The following is a 19,414-nucleotide window of genomic DNA, read 5'->3' on the forward strand; positions in this document are numbered from 1 at the left end:
AAGAAAAAAAGCTAACTGATGTCAACAAGTCAAGTCTTTCTGTCCACTTGGTTATTTATGCCTGTTCCATAGTGGTGGTTCTTAGAAGGAATTAACATGTGATAGAAAAATCTTCGTGTTCCATCTCCTCATTTACAGGCCCATGCATGCCTCTTTCCACATCTCCTTATGCTCCACCTTGAGCTCTTTCTCCTTCCAGCTCCTGACCAATCAGCTGAGCCATTTACCACTGCCCATGTGTTCATATGTATTCTATCCTCAGGTCACTACTTTTTCCCAAGAAAGTAGATGACTTTTTGCACTGCCCACAACCCTTCCCATTAGACTCATTCCCACTTAAAACTGATTTTCAGCATCATCCCTGAATGTGGCTATGATACAGTTCTCTGTTTTCAGTTTGCACCCATGTACTAACCCAACCAGTCTATGTTCCAAGCTTGAACTTTTTAGTCTTCCTTTAGCTGATTGTAAAAGAGCCCCAGAACAAGAAGAGCCAGTTCAGTAGTAATGGATGACAGGGTATCTGGCTATCTGCTTGTGCCACTTACTACTGCCATTTTGCCCTGCTCATGCCCAAATATGGATATTACCACCTTTATCGTATAATAAATAGCTCTTGGGCTTACTTGACCTTGTCTCTTGATGAGTCTGGAAGAACCCTGATCATGGTTGACAGTTCTGCTCTGATTTTTTATCTTCCACACTAGATTTCTTATGCTGTATAGATTAACACTTTTCTTGGTTGCCCATTGATCTTGCCCCTACAGATGCCATGTTTTATTATCCTATTCTATAGCTCTCTTCAGATTAGACTCCACTTAGTGACATCTATCCTTGCTGCTCAATGAAATAATTTTGCCCACTTTATTTCTGATAATTGAATGCTGCTACCCAGCCTCTATCATATTGGTGACTCTGTAATTTCCCAATGCTACAAGAGGGCCTAGATCTATAATGGTATTTCCTATCATCAGCATTGGCCTACAAAAGGCCACTCAGAAGCTTTCACTGAGCTTTTCAGTGATACTGGTACCCTTTTAATGGGCACATGCCTCATTGCTTAGGTAAACGGAGCATCATATGGGTCTGCCCTTGGAACATGGTGATCTGGTGGGTTCTCTGACCTTGAGTATTATTTCTACTCAGAAGTCCACTTCCCACAGTCTGCCTTGGCAGCTTTAACATTTCTGCTTCACTTAGTGTGGGCTGCTGTTTTGCCATCCTGTTCAGACCAACAAGTTATCTTCTCATCACGTAGTCCTTGTGTAGCTTTAAGCCCTGTAGCATACAAGAGATTTCCTGTATCTGAAAACTCCCTGATTCAACTTAAAGTCTTATCCCCTTTGATCCAACTCCCTTAAAATCCACTCTTACACCTACCCTCCCTATCCTTCCTCACCATATTGACTCAGTCCTGCAACAATTTGAAGACATAGTGGCCCCAGCACTTCCATGGCCAGATTATGTTGTGGCTTAAATTTAATACCTAAACTGCTTTTTGACATTTATTGTTAATAGAGAAGACTTCTGAACTGATGCTGACTTTTTTTTCTTTATGGGTAACAAATTTTCCTTCCTGGAAACTTGTAAATTTGTCTCTCTCTCTTTCTCTGTTTTCCTCTGTTCACTTGTTCCTGCTTCCCCTCTCCTCCCCTCCTCCCTCCTCTACTTCTTTCCCACTTCCCTCTCACCCTTCCTCTCTCCTCCTTCCCTTCTTTCCTACTTTCCTTCAATTGAATCAGTAATACATTATCATTGGGAAAATTTGAATGATAGCAAAAGGTACAAAATGAAACATAAGAATTCTCCTTGCCACTGGCCACTACAATGTCCTCAATCTCATTCCTCAAAATTAAGTATTATTAATAATTTCTTGTGAATTCTGAAGGATATTTCTTCAGTATAGCATCTCTCTCTCTCTCTCTATATATATATATATACATGTATATATACATGTATATATATATATATATATATACTTGTGCACAGATGAGATCATACTCTATAGTTCTATAAATTATAGTTCTATAAAAATCAGGATATTGTGTTATTTCCATGTGATTATATTTCCCAATGCTAGCTTCACTGACTTTATAACTGAGTAATAATGGCCTATGTATTATATAGGGATTTGAGGGAAAATAAATGATTTTATGAAAATACTCCAAAGAGCTAAGATATAGTTTCCCGAGCAAATTAGACAACTGATATTTTTTGTGTTTTTTTTCAACCGTGTGAATAATGGCTGGATTAAGTTCTCTAATAAAGATAGTTGGCTATTAACATAGTCCCAAGTAATGGATATTTAAATGCAGTGAGTATGTCCATACAGATGAGTGCCATTCCTACCTTAAAGCATATGACTCAGCCTCAGAACTGATGGCTTTTTAAATTCTATCTTCACATTTAAATCTTACCCTACCCTTATAGACTAGCTTAATCATTGGGCCTATTGATATTTTTAGGACTTCTGTGTTGTATTTGACATTTTTCTTTCCCTGTTACACTTTTCATTAGTCTATCTGTTTCAAATTATATATATTTGATTTTTATTGAAGTTTAGGGCCAGATAATTCTTGTTTATCTTAGAGTCTTAAAATAGCTTCAGTTTGCTCTTTGCCTTCTTTTTCTTTCTTTTCTCTTTTTTTACAGGACTTCTCTATTGGCCTCACAGCATCATTGTTAAAAATCACTCTCTTTCTTTTATCATTTTGTTATTTAATCTGTTATCAAATTTTCTTTTGATATATTTTGAGGAAGGAAACATGAATATTTTGTTTGTTTTTGGTTTTAAGTAAAGACAGCCAGACCATGGCAACATGTTCCAGTGGGTAAAGTTAAAATGCCTTCTGCTAAGTGTCACTCACAATATATCCTGGTGCCAGAGGGAATGGAAGGGTATAGTGTTATGTCTACTTCATTCATTCATCTAGATGATTTTAACTGATGACTTCTACATGTGAGATACTGGAGAATTTTATAAAGTATTTGTGTTAGGGGTTATCAAGACTACCACCAGATTTGATGACTTGCTAGAATGACTCAGAAGTTATTATATGAACAGTTATCATTTATTACAGTGAAAGGATTCAGAGGAAAATTAGCAAAGTGAAAAGGCAGGTGGGGCAAAATCCAGAGGAACCCATGCAGTAAGAGTGATACATATTTGTATACAGCACACTACAGCATGCAGCTGCTATGTTTTATGTATTTTATACATTATATACTGTAGGCAGGGACCTTTCCAGTATTTAGCCACCAGAGTTTATATTTACACTGCGATAAGTCTGCTAGGAGTTATACACATGGTTGATGGCCCAGCAGAGAGTGATCCTGGAAACTCCTTGCCAAATGATAATTTATATGGTAGATATAACCTGAAAAATAAGAATCAAAAGATACCTGCACATTGCTAGAGTTCCATTCAGTTGTCAACAGCTGCTGCTGCTCATCATCATAACATGACTAGAATGAATGCCATTGTGGTGCCACTCAGTCTTGCAGCTTTCTATCCAGCACTGTCAGGTTTCAAAAGTGGAGGCAATCTTGGCAAACATACCACTCCACTCTTTCAGGCATTTGGTCTAATTACGCTAAGAGACAAATTTATTTTCTTGCTCAGAGCTTCTCTCAAGGGAGCAATGTAATGTATTTTTCTCATTGCGTAACGCATTTTTTCCTTCTTTTACTTTCAGCTGCTATTTCTCTTTCTTTCAATTTGTCCTTCACTTGAACCCAAACTTTCCCACCTTTGGAAGGGGGTGCCTTTGATTCAGCTGTGATGCTGGCCCAAGTTGCCAATAGCAATACGAGTTCAGCAAGTGCTTCCCTATCAGCCCCTTCCCATTTATCTAGGGCACAGACATGCAGAACAGGTGAGCTATCTAGGCCAGCTCAGGCACTGGCAATCCCTGTCTCACAAAGAACCACATATTGTATGATTCTATTTATGTGAAATTTCCAGATTAGGTAATCCCATAGAGACAGAAAGTAGATTGGTAGTTTGTCTAAGGCAGAGGAGGTTGGGGGATATTGGGGAATGACTGCCAGTGAGTTTCTTTGTGGGATGATGAAAATGTTCCAAAATTGACTGCAGTGGTGGTTTCCTTTGTTGGTTTGTGCTTTTGATGTTATAATCTAAGAAACCATTGACTAATTCAAGGTCATGAAGATTTATGCCTATGGTATTTTTTTCCTAACAATCTTATTCTTTTAGTTCCTATGTTTAGATTTTTTATTTCATTTTGAGTTTTTATATATGGTGCAATGTAACCTTTTTCTTTTGCATGTAGATACACAGTTGGGTTGGTACCATTTGTTGAAAAGATTTCCTTTCCCCATTTCATTGTCTTGGTGCACTTACTGAAAATAATTTGACCGTAAGATCAATTTGAGGGGCATTGCCATCTTAAGAATACTGAGTCTTTTGATTCATGAACATGAGATGTCATTTCACTTACTAGGTCTTCTTTAATTTTTTTCAACAATGCTTTAGTTTTTAGATTATAAACTTGCACCACTTTTTTATGTCAATGATTATCTTTTTCTTGTTATTATTTTCCAAAAAAAATTGTATTTTTGTGACTTTTTAAAAAAGATTTTATTTATTTCTTCATGAGAGACACAGAGAAGAGAGGCAGAGACACAGGCAGAGGGAAAAGCAGGCTTCCTGCAAGGAGCCCGATGTGGGACCTAATCCCAGATCCTGGGATCATGTCCTGAGCCAAAGGCAGACACCCAACCACTGAGCCACCCAGGCACCCCAAGTGATTCTTTTTATTGTTTCTTATCCTATTACATTATTTCTCGTCTTCATTAATTCTTCTTTATTTCTTTATTTAGATTTACTTTTTAATTTTTTTCAAATTTCTTGTGTTAGTAAGTACAGGCATTTTTAATCTTCCTTGTTTACTAGTATGTGATATCAAGTCTGTAAATGTTCTGCTAACTACAACATTAGCTCTACTCCACAAATTTTGATATTGTTCCCATTATCATTCGGTACTATGTGCTTCCTAATTCACAGTAGGACTTATTTTGTCACATCCTTGCAAGTTTTTATCTCAATGACAATCTTTTCATGGTGGTTCCATCTCAAGTCTATTCATTTGTTTCTCATATTGTTCTAATCTTTCCTTATTTTTTTCCCGTATCTCTCTTATCTACCTATATATCTTTATAATCACTTTTTAACTATTCTTTGATTTCAGGTACTTGAGGATTCTTATTTTTTCTGTTTTCTGTTTTGGCTGATGTTCCCTCACCATGCTTACTTGGTAATTTTTATTTTTTTCTATTGATTGCTTTCTACAAGTAGGGTTATAAGTCTGGTGGAATCCCATGAGCTCTGAGACTCGAAAGGGTTTCTCCAGAGGATGTTGGTTTTGCTTTTGTCAGGACTGCATAAATTCAAATGGCCCTGGACAAAGTGTTAAGTTAATGTTACAGTTACAGTTTCTGTTTTACAAAGCAAATGAATATTGTACGTTCAAGCTCCATTCCCAAGCTAGAAATAGGCTTTGGGTATTTGATTAATCCCTCATGATTTTTCTTCATTCCATTGCTAAAATAGATGGCCAGAGTTTTTTGGTTTGGGGGTATTGTTTTTTGCTCCTGCTGCTGCTGGCTAGTAGTCAGGGATAATTTTTGTACTTCTCCTCTTAAATGATATTTAAAGATTGGATATAATTTATGGATATAACTCTTCATTTGAGAAAGAGAGAAACTAAAGCAATAAAGATGTTACAAATTCTTGTTGGCCCTGTTTATCTATCTGCCTTTCCCTCAGGAATTTCAAAGCCATACATTTGAAAACCAGGTTTATTACATTTTTTTCTCTCCAAATGAATCCCTTTTCTGTATTTCCTATCCCATTTAAGATGCTGACAGTCTTTCTGGTCCTTGAATGAGCAAGTTCTTATTGCTATCTCTCCTCCTGCATCAACTGCCACAGTACACCATCAGTGCTACCTTTCAATAGTTCCCTTCCTTCTGGGCCCATCCCTAATTCCATGATCCCTGTCCCAGTTTACACCCTCCTTACTGCTCACCTGGTTAACTGCAGTATCTTCCCAAGCAACCACTCTGCATTCATATTTTCCTTCAGACTGTCTTCCTAGGTTACTTAAGGCGGAAATATAATTGTGTCATTAGCTTGCTTCCAAGCAAATTTGTCAGCTCCCCATTGCCTGAAGATTCAAGTGGATACACATTTTATTTTTCCAACTTCTTTCCTTCTTATTGCCTACTACCTTTCTCATACTGCATTCAAACCAATCTGTTAGATCTTCCCAGGACACCCCACATGTAATGTTTTTCTTTTGCCAGGATTACCTCCTCCAGTCCATGGGTAGCTTCTACTAATTATTTAAGGCCCAAATCCAGTGCAGTTGCCTCTGTATCCCTTCCCTGAAATAGAATTAGAACTAATCACTTTTTTCTTTATGTTCCCACTCACTTCTCTCATGCTTCCATTTCAGCAGTATCTTATTATAGCATAGACTTTTACATGCCTGTTTTGCCCTTTCGACTGTGAGCTCCTGCAGGGTAGAGGCAATTTTTCATTCATCTTTATCATCCCTCTGCCTAGCTAGCATGTTGCCTAGAACACAACAGATGCTCAATAAATGTTTTTAATAAATTAATGAAATAATGAAGCTATATTATTACATCAAAATAGCAACAGGAAAATGTTTTCAATTTTAGATAATATGTATCTTCTCATCTAGTACCTGCTGCACAGACCAAGAATTCAGTGGGGGACCTAATTCTAAATGATACCTGCTGCTATGGAAGCAAAATTAGATTCTTTGAACGTTATTATCCTCTTCCTTAAAATATAGCTAGAAATTCCTGGCTTTCAGTTGCTATAGAACCAGATAAGCAAATATAGCCAGCAAATTATTTATGTTAACTAATACTGGTAGAGTTTTAAAATATTGCTTTTCTTATCTTCTTATTTCAATTACAATACAAATTCACAATAGTAAATTTAGAATACATAGAGACACAAACAAAAAGCATAGATAATATCACTATAATTCTGTGAGATAATCAGTATTTTGGAGTATATTTATATAATGTCTGATAACAATAGTGAAGCCACAGGGTATCTACTGTTTTATATTCTTGCTTCTTAAAGTAATATATTAAAAATAGTCTATTATTGAGGATACATTCAACTATGATATTTTATAGAAGAGATAATATATGTTTATATTATGAACAAATAATATGTTTAAAGCAGGAAATTTCAAGTCAAATTGTCCTAAGCAGTAAAGAAATCTATTTTCTCTCATCACTGATTAAGGTCGAGAGATGACTCTGATTGGCTTATACTAAGCATGATCATTCCCTGGGATGAGACAGAAGGTCACCCTTCCTGAGTCCCATGCAGAGGACATTAATATATTAATGAAATCAAGAACTTATTCCATAGGAAGATGGAGGTAGGGTGATATTAACATTGGGTGACCCAGAGTGTCAGTCACAGTGGCTACTGATATTCTCCCTTTTTAAATAAGAACTGAAAGCTATTTCACATAATATCACTCAGTTCCCCGATGTGGGGCATTTAGTTATTTTTCCTTCAATTTTTCAATATTATAGACAGCATAGTTGTGAATAGTCCTATGGCTAAATCACTGTGAACATCCATGTTTATGTGTAGGATTTTAGGGTCAAATTAAGCAACATGTCAAAGCTTTGATATATAGATATGTTAAGTGTGGAAAAGTCACACTATTCCCACCAACAACATATGAAAGTAACTTCCTTTCACCTCGAACAATGTTGGGCATTTTTTTTTTAAAAGATTTTATTTATTTATTTGACACAGAGAAAAAGAGGGAGAGCCTAAGCAGGGGGAGCAGCAGGAAGAGGGAGAGGGAGAAGCAGGCTTCCTACTGAGCAGGAAGCCTGATGTGGGCTCCAAACCAGGACCCTGGGATCATATCCCAGAACTGAAGGCAGACACCCAACTGACTAAAGCACCCAGGAGCCCTAATTTTGAGCATTTTAAATAGAATATTGTGATCGGGGCCTCTAAAACTGTATAAGGAAAGTCTGTGCTTCTGCAGAACCCTACTTAAATCAGTGTGGGTTATTTCACAAGCTGACCTAAGGGTCCCAGTGCTTCTTTAGTACTACTGATATTGAGTTTGTATCAGTCTATGTATTTTCTCACCCTGGTGTATTTTAATTACCTTTCTTTTTTACTTATGTTACACATGTGTTATTAAGAGTGATCAAGAGCTGAGTAGCAAAATAAACGAAAACAAACACAAAAGAAAAAAAAAACAAACACAAAAGAAAACAAACTACTTGAACACATTTTGTAAAAACCAAAGACCATCTGAGAAAGGATAAATTTTATTCTAATAACCTAACCTTTTTTCTAGCTTTCAAAACACCCTTCTTGGGGCACCTGGGTGGCTCAGTGGTTGAGCATCTGCCTTTGGCTCAGGTCGTGATCCTGGGGTCCTGGGATCGAGTCCAGCATAAGATCCCCGCAGGGAGCCTGCTTCTCCCTTTGCCTATGTCTCTGCCTCTCTCTCTGTGTCTCTCATGAATAAATAGTCTTTACAAAAAACAAAACAAACAAACAAACAAAAAAACCCCTACCCTTCTCCTATAAAGGATATTTGGGTCTAAAACACCAAATATATATATGCAATCATCATATATATGCAATTATTAAAATTATGTTGATCATGGTTCTGTGTTTTATTTTTTACTATTATTATTATTTTTTAGGTGGAGATGGGAAGAGGGGCAGAAAGAAACTTAAGCAGTCTGCGTGCCTAGCACAGAGCCCAATGGGGCTCAATCTCACAGCCCTGTGATCATGACCTGAATGGATATCAAGAGTCAGATACTTAACCAACGGAGCCATCCAGGCACCTCAGTTCTGTATTTTAAATATTTCATTATTTCAAAGAGGTTTATAATCCTGAGGCCAGGTACTGAGTTCATGTGAGACCAAGTGCTTTTAAACTTTTGCAAAAGTTGTTAAGACGTTTAGTTGTCCCAGTGGTGATGATTTATTTTTATTTCTCTAAGAGGTTGCCTATTTTAGAAATAGGTGACTTTGGGAGTGGGGCATTGAATCTATTTTCAGGCCAATTTTCCAGCTCTATATAAACTTAGTATGTTTGTAAGCTTTCCTGCCAAGTGTATGATATCATTAAATATAATCGGTCTATACATTTGCAAGTGGTACATTTTGGTCTCAGTGTGTAAGACTTATTGTAATCCATAGCATAAAACATTCTTCCTGGAAATCACACGTCTAATAGAAATATGTTTAGAGGCACGTACAGTGTTCCTTGCTTAGGTGGTTGCCATACACATTACTTCATTTTCAGAAGGAAACACAAATAGAAACTGTAACCTTAAAAATGTACTTATAAAAACTTTACAAGCCTTTCTTTTTTTTCTTCCTTTTTTCTTTTTCTTTCTTTCTTCATTTTTGTTGTCTTCTCTCAATGTTGTCAACTCTCAATGAGACCTCAGAAATCCATTTAGCTCCTGCTCTGCTAAGACCAATTGGCTGATAGACTGGGAGGCCCGTGAAAGCCTCAGGTAAATTAATAGCAGAATCGGTGCCTGAGAACCATGCCTGGCTGCTCTTGAAATCCTTCTGAAGCCTGAATTATTTGTATTAAGATAGGCCAGCACTCAGGCCCCTATGAGTCAATTCTTTGTAACAGTTGCCAATATTTTTATACCTGAGAGAGCGGCTTCATTCTTTATTATTGCTCAGGAATCAATACTCCCATTGCCCTCACAAAATGCTATACAAGCATTATTGGCATTTCACTTGGCAGTGAAGGGTATCAACATCAATCTCGCCAACTGCACACTTCGCTAACCCTGCTCTACTTCTCCTGCGTCTATTTGTATTCCATCTGGGCTGTCCGTGGCTGCTCGATTTGAATGGGAATCCTTAGTGCTGCCCTGACACGTTCTGCGATAAGGAAATGGAAAGGCATCATCTAGCTACTCACAGAAGCAGTCCCTCGCTCCTCGCCCCTGCCCATTTTGTGCTTGACGGGCTTGCAGCATTTCATAAGATACCATTTCCCACCATCCTGTGGTTTTCTGAAATTGCCATTTTGGGGGCTCTTCATTAATAAACAAATGGCAGCTTTTAATCCCATGCATTGAAGTTACTGTGAATTTTAAAGTAATTTGTGCAGTTTGAGAGTGACTCTTAAAGTAACAGATCTTAAAAAATGAATACTCATACACATGGAGGTACAGTGTGCACAGAGCATACTGGGAACTGCAGCTGCGTTTGCTCTGAATATTAAACACGTGTTGCTCTGCTTAGTAAATTCAGTAAAAATGCTCTTCACTCCACATGTAAACTCTCCTTTAAAAATGCAGTTCCTTGGCAATATCTGAATGGAAACTGTTATAGGGGATTCTATCATATACCAATCTCATGCTGGACATTATCAATCTGTAGTTTGATCAAAAGTAGTATCTAGAATATATAAAGAACTCAAACAACTCAGCAATAAAGAGAAAAAATGATATAATTAAAAATGGACAATGGCCACCGTGGGGAACCACACCCATTAGGTTGGCTGTTATCAAAAAGCCAGAAAGTACAAGTGTTAGAGAAGTTGTGGAGAAATTGAAATCCTTGCATGTTACTGGTGGGAATGTAAAATGGTGCAGCTGCTGTGGAAAAGAGTTTGGCAGTTCTTCAAAAAGTTAAATATAGAATTGCCATTTGATCCAGCAATTCCACTCCTTGATACATTCCCAAAACAACTAAAAGCAGGGACTTAAACAGATGCTTGGACACATCTTCAGAGCAGCATTACTCACAATAGCCAAAAAAGTGAACAACCCACTTGGCAGAGTGACTTTGAGCTACTTCTTATATGACTTTTCTGAACCTCAGTCTCTCTCTCTCTCTCTCTCTGCCAAATGGCAGTGATGATGATGGTGATGATGGTGGTGATGGTGGTGATGGTGGTGATGGTAATGATGATGCCACTTCACAGGATTATTGTCAAGATTAACATTCAGTGTGAATAAAACGATGAAGTAAGGTTTATGAGAATATCTAAATCTGTAATACACCCTAGTTCTTTATTTTAAATTTTATTTTAAATCCGGGAATCAGAATATTTGTATGCTTTATATCAAGGAGACATATTGAAGAGACTAATATTTGCTTCAGAAGACAGATATTGAAAATTACATAGTCTGTGCTTGTAGTCCTGCATATGTGTGAGCCTAGAATAGGAAACCTTTTCAATAATATTCACTTCCAGAATTACATTAACTTTGGTGGAAGTAAAACAGCAAAGCTATTAATTGTTTCCCAGGAGAGAAAGAGTTGGTTTTTGTGTGTATTGCTCGTGACAACTTTCTTGATTTCTATTTTCTGAGCTTCTCTTTGTACCACATAAAAGTGAAAAGGGCTTGAAAAAGATTAATTGTTCATTTGGTGTTTTTTTGGATATCAAAAGGCAGGTTTCTTCTCCTGAGTTTTTATATATTGTAGATATTCTCTTCCACCAGACCTGAATTTACATAAAATATTTCTGGGAAAAACAAATGAATCCATCGTTTTATTTCTTTAGTAGAAAAAGCCTTAAAATAGGAGTTAGGAGCCTTTAACTCCACTTTCAGTTTTGTCATGTTAAACATGTGACCTTAGACAAGTTAATTAGCTACTGAGCATTCATTTTCTCCTCTGTTAAACGATTTTTAAAAAGTCCTACCCCTATTTCACGTAGCTGTTGAGGTCAATTAAAATGACATTTGTGGAATGCTTTGTAAATTATAAAGTTCTGCATAAATACAAAGTACCATATTTTCTTCAACCTAGGATTATTAGTCATAAGATGTAAAAGTTATATTTTACTCACGATAAAAATGCTGCCAACTAGGCTATGACACAGTGCCTTAGTGTACTGTCTGATGCATGGATGGGTCACACTAGTCTCTTTTAGTTTTGAATATTCTTTCATTGCTTTCAAGAAATATGGCAATACTTCTGGCTTTCAGTTGTGTTGCTTAGCAGGAGATAGGTAATCTTTTTGCATATAAATCAGTTATAAAGCATAGCAAATGCCCTGTATTTTCCTAAATCTTGTAAAGCATTTGACTGTTTCATTGTAAGTAAACACAGAATTGAAGTCATTCCTTCCTTCATTAATATTTGCTCTGCTAATTTAATATTTGCTGCATAAACGTGCATTTTTGCCGTGTTCCCATGGCCTACTTCATATGCAATAGTTTCCTTTCACTACTAATCAGAATACAGTATTTTTGAAGACATTTTAAGTGGTAACTAAACTCAAAATGGCTATTATCCCAGCAATGCATATAACTCAGTCGAAATGACAAAAACGTGACAGCTATGGCCAAGTTTGCCCAAGCAAGAGTTGGAGAAGCTCCTTTATCACTGCCACCTGGCAGTCAGTGATTGTAAGACAACTGCTCATTTCAGGGATGTTAAAACGGGTAGAAAAAGGTGTCGCAGGATTAATTGGATAATTGCACTTAAGTTATTAGCTGCAATGTGACACTTTGATTCTTAATACAAAATTCAGATAGCACATTGCTTGATACACTGTAGTTATACAAGTGTGAGACTCTTTGAAACTATTCTGGCCTCCTGAAGTCACGGAGAAACCATCTGGTGCCTCTTTGGGACTGTACTTGTGGGCAGTGTAGTATCTGCTTTGAGTCATCTCTTTTCCTCACTAAACTCTCTTTATTCACTTTATTTATCTCTCTTTATTTTGTCACTTTCTTCAAGCTTTAATATAGCATGGTTTTGAGGTCCTTCATTTTGATCATTTTCTTCTGAACTAGGCCTCATAATTCAGACTTCTTTAATGTGTTGTATTTGGAATTAAGCTTTCTACTCCATTTTTACTTATTAAAATGATAGAATGGTCTATAATTAATTTATTAAGACAAAAAATTATTTTCTTGAATTGGGTAACTAAAAATTTGGAAACAAGTTATTCATGTACTTGTGCAGTTTTATTTATTTTTAAATAATGATAAAACTATATTAAACTAGCTGTATGGTATTATTTTAAATGAATGCATTTTCATTCTTATATTTTTTTGTTCCTAGTCTTTTTTTTTTTTTTTTTTTTAGCACATCTGTTGTATCTTTACAATTCTTTACAAATAGACCAGAGTCAGAATCAAATTCCTGATTGTGGGGACATACCTGTGATAGTTTCCCAGGGATGTTGTGACAAAATACCATAAACTAGGTAGCTTAAAAAGAAGAAATTCATTCTCTCACAGTTCTGGAGGTTAAAAGTCAGATATTAAAGTGTTGACCAGGCCATGCTTCCTCTGAAACTTGAAGGGGAGAATCCTTCCTCCCCTCTTCCTGGTTTCTGGTGGTTTGCTTGCAATCTTTGGCATCCCCTGGCTTATAGCTGCAGCCCTGTGGTCTCTGTATCCATGTCACATGGTGTTTGTCTCTGTATTTCTCTGCCTTCACATAATGTTTTTCTCTTCATATTGTATTAAGGCCCACCCTACTGCCCTCATCATAACTTGATTACATTTGCAAAGACCCTGTTTTCCAAGAAGGTCAGATTCCTAGGTACCAGGGGTTAAGACTTCAGCCAGTCTTTTTGGGGGGATACAATTCAAACCATAACACCTGTGAATATTTTTTTGTGGGTTGACACAAAATCCTTACTATCTGAGTCACTACTCCTTGTGTATAATACATCCACCCACTGCTAATCCAAAAATCTTTCTTAGCATTGAACCTGTATTTCTCCATTCTACACAAAAAGTTATAAAAGGGAACTGATTGCAAGCGGACTTGCTGAAGCCTCCATAAACTTTGTGTCCTGAATTCTTATAGTAGTCAGATTCTGTCATTCTCTCAGAGCAAAATGTACTGCAGAGTGTGACAAGTCATTCTAAGACAATTTTGTAAAAGATTTATTTCTTTATTATTTGATAGAGAGAGAAAGAGAGAGAGAGAAGATTGGGAGGAAGGGCAGAGGAAAGGGAGAGAATCTCAGACTCCCACCAAGAGTGGAGCCTGATGTAGGGCTCAATCTTATGACTCTGAGATCATGACCTGAGCTGAAATCAAGTCAGGCACTTGACCAACTGATCCACCTACACACCATCATTCTAAGACTATTTCTGATGGCTACCCTCTCTTCTAGATGTTCACCATCCATTTCCTCCATTTCCTCAGTAGCCCATCCTTGTACCGAGTGTTTGCCACACCTATCATTTCCCACTTAGAAGTGATACTGACATTGGCTTCCTTCCAGGTTTCTGCTTCCTTTGCCCTTCTCTAAGATTTCTAATTAAACAGGATGGTTGTTGAGTGACTGCATTTGTAAGTTCTCCTAGAGTCTAATGATATAATTCATCTAAACCAAATGACTTGAGTTCACATAAAACGACTTTACTACCCTTGGATTTCGTATCCACTTATGAATGTTTTTTTCAATACTTGGCAGTGGAATCAAGAAGCAAAAACAGGAATTTAGATACTCTGTTCTGTTTATATCAAACTTCAACATAACACATTTTGTCCCATGGAGTGGTCCTGACCCTTTTGTTCACCTTTTTGTTTGTAAAATAGCATTTTAAAAAGTTTTTATTGTCCTTAGCATGTGGTAACTCTAAGTCCACTCATTTTGAACTTAAACTCCCTGATACCATGGTTTTATACACATTCTTCATTATTTATTAATTTTTTTCATTCTCAAGGCATATACTTACTTTATGAATTTCCTCTTTTTTAATTTCTCCTAAGATGATTTACCATTCCATAGTGGGAATTGCATCAGTAAGAGCAACCATTCAAGACTCATACTGGGAACCATATATAATGGTACCATGAATTATATTATTTTTGAAGTATGCCTTTCTAAATATCTCAGTAGGGTGTTTGTAGCAAGTTTTGCTCAAGCTTTCCTACTGTAGATATTATATCTAAGATGATACGTTTGCTTTCTTCTAAGATGTTTATCATTTATCCATTACCAAATAACTCCCCTCCTGGCTAGAACTAGGTCTAGAATAGTAGTTCCTCATATCATTTTTTTCTATGGTTGGAGAATTGAGATTATCATATAGGCTAGGCAAGAACTTCTCAGAACTGTTAATTTTAGGTAACTGAGATTTGCTACCTTTTCTTGAATAAATTAAGTCCTGATTATTGCTATACTTTTCTTGTTCAGTGCCAAGGAGGGATACACTGTTTAGCCTCTTCACACAGTGAAGTTAACTGTATTGTCAATGATGTCACCTTTATTAGTTTTTCTTATAAGTTCTACACCATGTTTTTCAAGATGCCTCCATCAATGCTTTTGATATTTCTAAATGGGATTATATGAAGCAGAGATGTTTAATGCGACACTACCCCTCCTAGGTTTGACTATGTTACTAATGGAATAGAATTCAAGTTCAAAAGTACATGAAAGAGAAATCCTTCATGCAAAATTATACATTTCTGAGAATATTTCAAGAATCAATTCCTTTGTCTTTTACATCATTCTGTCAAATCAGAAATAGAAAAAGCTATCAGAGACTCTCCTCCCAATTAAGCTCTTACTAGGGAGTGTGTGTATGGAAGGGGTTGGAGAATATTGTGGGGTGAGATTCCATTTTTATGGCCTTCAGCATGAGGGCAAGCTGTGATCACATTTGTACAGGGTGGCTAAAACTCTGATAGAACCATAGTTCTCTGGCCTGCAGAATCTGATAACAGAGACTGGAGTAACGATAGCCACAGGAAAATTAAGTAGAATCCTAAAAAACAGAGATCTGAAAAAAGCAGACCTCCAAATCTTTGTGTAAACTTTGCCCAAATCTTGGGATGATTCCAGAACCATGATTTTGTGAGAGAGAATTCAGACACAGAGAAAATAATCAACTGCTAGTCAGAAGACAGAATTGGCAGTTTGAGTCCAACCAAGTTAATTGTCTGCTTGAAAAAAATTAATACTCTGAGGATTAAAATAGAATTCATATAGCATTTACAGTGTCCAGGATACAATCCCAAATTACTTGAAATATGAAGAACTAGGAACATGTGATTCATTAATAAGTAAAGAACAATTAAAGAATAACAACTCTAAGCTGACCCAGAAGTTTGAATAGTGAGAATTTCAAAGCACCTATGACAGCATGGTCAAAGAGGTGAAGGAAAATATACTCAAGGTAAATAAAAAGATAAAACATCTAATCAGATAAGTAGAAATTATATAAAAGAACAAAATGTAAATTCTAAACTTGAGGAATAAAAACCTGAAGTAGAAATAAAATACCTGAAGTAGAAACTCCACTTAGCCATAAGGTAGAGATGATAAGAGTTGGTGGCCTTGAAGATAATTTAATAGAAATTATCTAATTTATAGAACAGAAAGAAAAGGAGTAGGAAAAAAGTATAAATAGGACCTCAGTGATCTGTGGGACTTTATCAGAAAGGTAGGAGGGAAAGAATAAGGGAAAAATATGTCTGAAACAGTGGCCAAATTTTCCCCAATTGGTAAAAGGCATAGTTTTACATATTTAAGCAACTCAGGTGACTCAAACAGGATAAACACCAAGAACACAATACATGGGCATTTATAATCGAACTGCTGAACACTCAAAGATAATAAAAAAAATCTTGGAAGCATCTAGCAAAAAAATGACACATTTCATACAGAGATACCAATGATTTAACTGCTGAAAACAAGCAAGCAAACAAAACAGGCAAACAAGTTATAACCTTGAATCCTATATCTGGTGAAGACTTGTATTTTGAACAGTGGTGTGTGGGCACTTAGTGGGACATCTTGCCAAAAACTCTACAACAGTCCTCATAATTTTTAAACAGCTTTAGGAGGATCTGAACATAAACAACCCTTTACTCAATGCTGCATTAGAAGAATGTTGGAATAAGTGTCCTTTTTGTCTTCTGTTGTATCCTCCATTATCAAAAATGCCCCAAGGCTAGGACAGAGTAGCCTTTGTTAATAAAAGAATCTTTGCAGATCATCAAGGAAATGGCCTCTTAATATTCAAAGTTAAAGGAAAAGATTGCAATTGGATATCATTCAATCGTCTCATATATGAAAGAGGAAGATAGGTCACTTTAAGTGAGAAAGGGATTATCTGAAAGCTTGCCCATAGATGAACATTTTTTGTTGCACTCCATCTAACATCAGAGCTGTGTGTGTATATGTTGGGGGGGGTATATTTATTTGTTTTTATTTGAAATGATTCGAGTTGAAGGTTTTCAGAAAGAATACTAAAAACCCAACAAGGTAATATCTGTAACATTTTTTAATGTTACTGTAGAGGAAGACAAATTCTCCTCTGATCTCTTAGCATCTCCAACTGGGACTAGGAATTAGACTGCATAAAACAGATTAATGAGATAAAAGCACACCTGCTTTATTAAACTTTTACATATACAAGGAGGTCTTCATAAGAGAATGAAGCCCTGAGGAAGTGATCAGAGCAGAAAGTTTTTATACCTTTTAGACAAAATGACAAATCTGTAGAAGAAATGACAAAACAAGGGGCAGCAAATTGTGAGGAAGTGAGTAGGAAATGTAATATATATATGGGGGGACAGGGGGGCAAAACCAATGGAAGATCAGGGTTATTTAGGAAGTGTGTTTTTGCACACATGCGTGTCAGTCTTGGCTCCCAGTCTTTGGTGATATGGACATTCCCTTCCTGGTACAGGGAAGGTATTTTTCTCATGGGTAATTTTATGGCCTAATTTTGGTAGAAAAGGGTAGGTCAGCGATCTCTTCCTGTGTCTGCTGTTTCTCAAGTGCCTTTTGCTCAAAACAATCAATATGCCAAACTGGTATATTTTGAAGTGGTATGTCCTAAATTCTTTCATTATCTTCAGTATGAAATAAATGAATTTAGTTAAAAATCCCTACTGACTTATTTTCAACTTTGGGAGTTCTGAACCTTTCATTCATGCCTTATAAACTTTGGGGCTTAGCGAGTGGGGATTCCAAATGTTTAGTCAGTTTGATCCCTAAAACATATCTCAGAATTTATATGTATTTTAATATCCACATAAAATCTTTAGCTATGATATTTAAACATTTTATAGCTAAATATGCCAATCATCTTTTCTTAATTCTCTGTTCTGTGTCAATTCTCAAAATGTTTTATGTATATATACATATAACACTAATTTTTAATTAAACAGAGTGGTATATGAATATTTTCTTACAGAATATTTTTTAAAAACCTAGAACACATGTAAAACTTCAGCTCTTCTGAAGATATTCTCAGAAAGCCTGGTTTTTTCCTTCTGTTTGAAAGTTATGACAGTTGTGAGTTTAGCCTAACATTCTTAACATATTTATATCTGCAATTACCTATATTTATTCAATAGAAAAGTAGGCTATTATTTTACATACTTTTAGCATAATATTATACTCTGTTATTGTCCTATAATTTGCTTTTTACAGTTACCTGTATGTCTTCAACATATATCCATATGTATAAATAAAGCATGTTCATTGAAAGAATAATAATACATATATATCACAATTAGATTATTCAGCCATTTTCTCATGATGAACTTTAAGGTTTGTCCGATGTTTTCAGAAAACAAACCATGCTATAGTAAATATTTTGTATATGATTTCTGTGTATATGTGCAAGTGTGTCTCTAGGAGCAATGCCGAACAATGAAATTATTGGGTCAGAGGCTGTGAACATTTTCATGTTTCATAGTTAATACTATAGAATTGTCCATAGTGATTGTTCCAATAAGTCTGTCTTTCTTTCTTTCTTTCTTTCTTTCTTTCTTTCTTTCTTTCTTTCTTTCTTTCATTTTCTTTCTTTCTTTCTTTCTTTCTTTCTTTCTTTCTTTCTTTCTTTCTTTCTTTCTTTCTTTCTTTCTTTCTTTCTTTCTTGATTCTATTTATTTATTCATGAGAGACACACAGAGAGAGGCAGAGGCATAGGCAGAGGGAGAAGCAGGCTCCCTTGCAGGGAGCCCGATGTGGGACTCAATCCAGGGACCCCAGGATCCTGACTTGAGCCAAAGGCAGATGCTCAACCACTGAGCCCCTCTAATAAACCTTTCTCTTTCCAGGGCACTCATTTTACTTATATTTTACCAGAAATTAATATTATTAGACTTTTGAAGTTTTGTCCAACTAATGGAGGAGATGAGAAACTGGCTTATAGGTCAAACCTGGCCTATTACCATTTTTTATAAGCCTGTAAGCTAAGAGAGGTTTTAAATTTTTTTAAATGGTTACATTTAAAATGGTTGTATACATACCTACAAAGTAGCTACCATTTTGCTAATTCTTAACCCACAAAGCCTAAAATATTTGATATTTGTCCGTTTAACAAAAAAGTGTGCTAACTCCTCATCTAATGGAAATCATTGACAAAATTTACATTTCTA

This window comes from Canis lupus, chromosome 1 (genome assembly GCF_003254725.2).
Source record: "Canis lupus dingo isolate Sandy chromosome 1, ASM325472v2, whole genome shotgun sequence".
Lineage (NCBI taxonomy): Eukaryota > Metazoa > Chordata > Mammalia > Carnivora > Canidae > Canis > Canis lupus.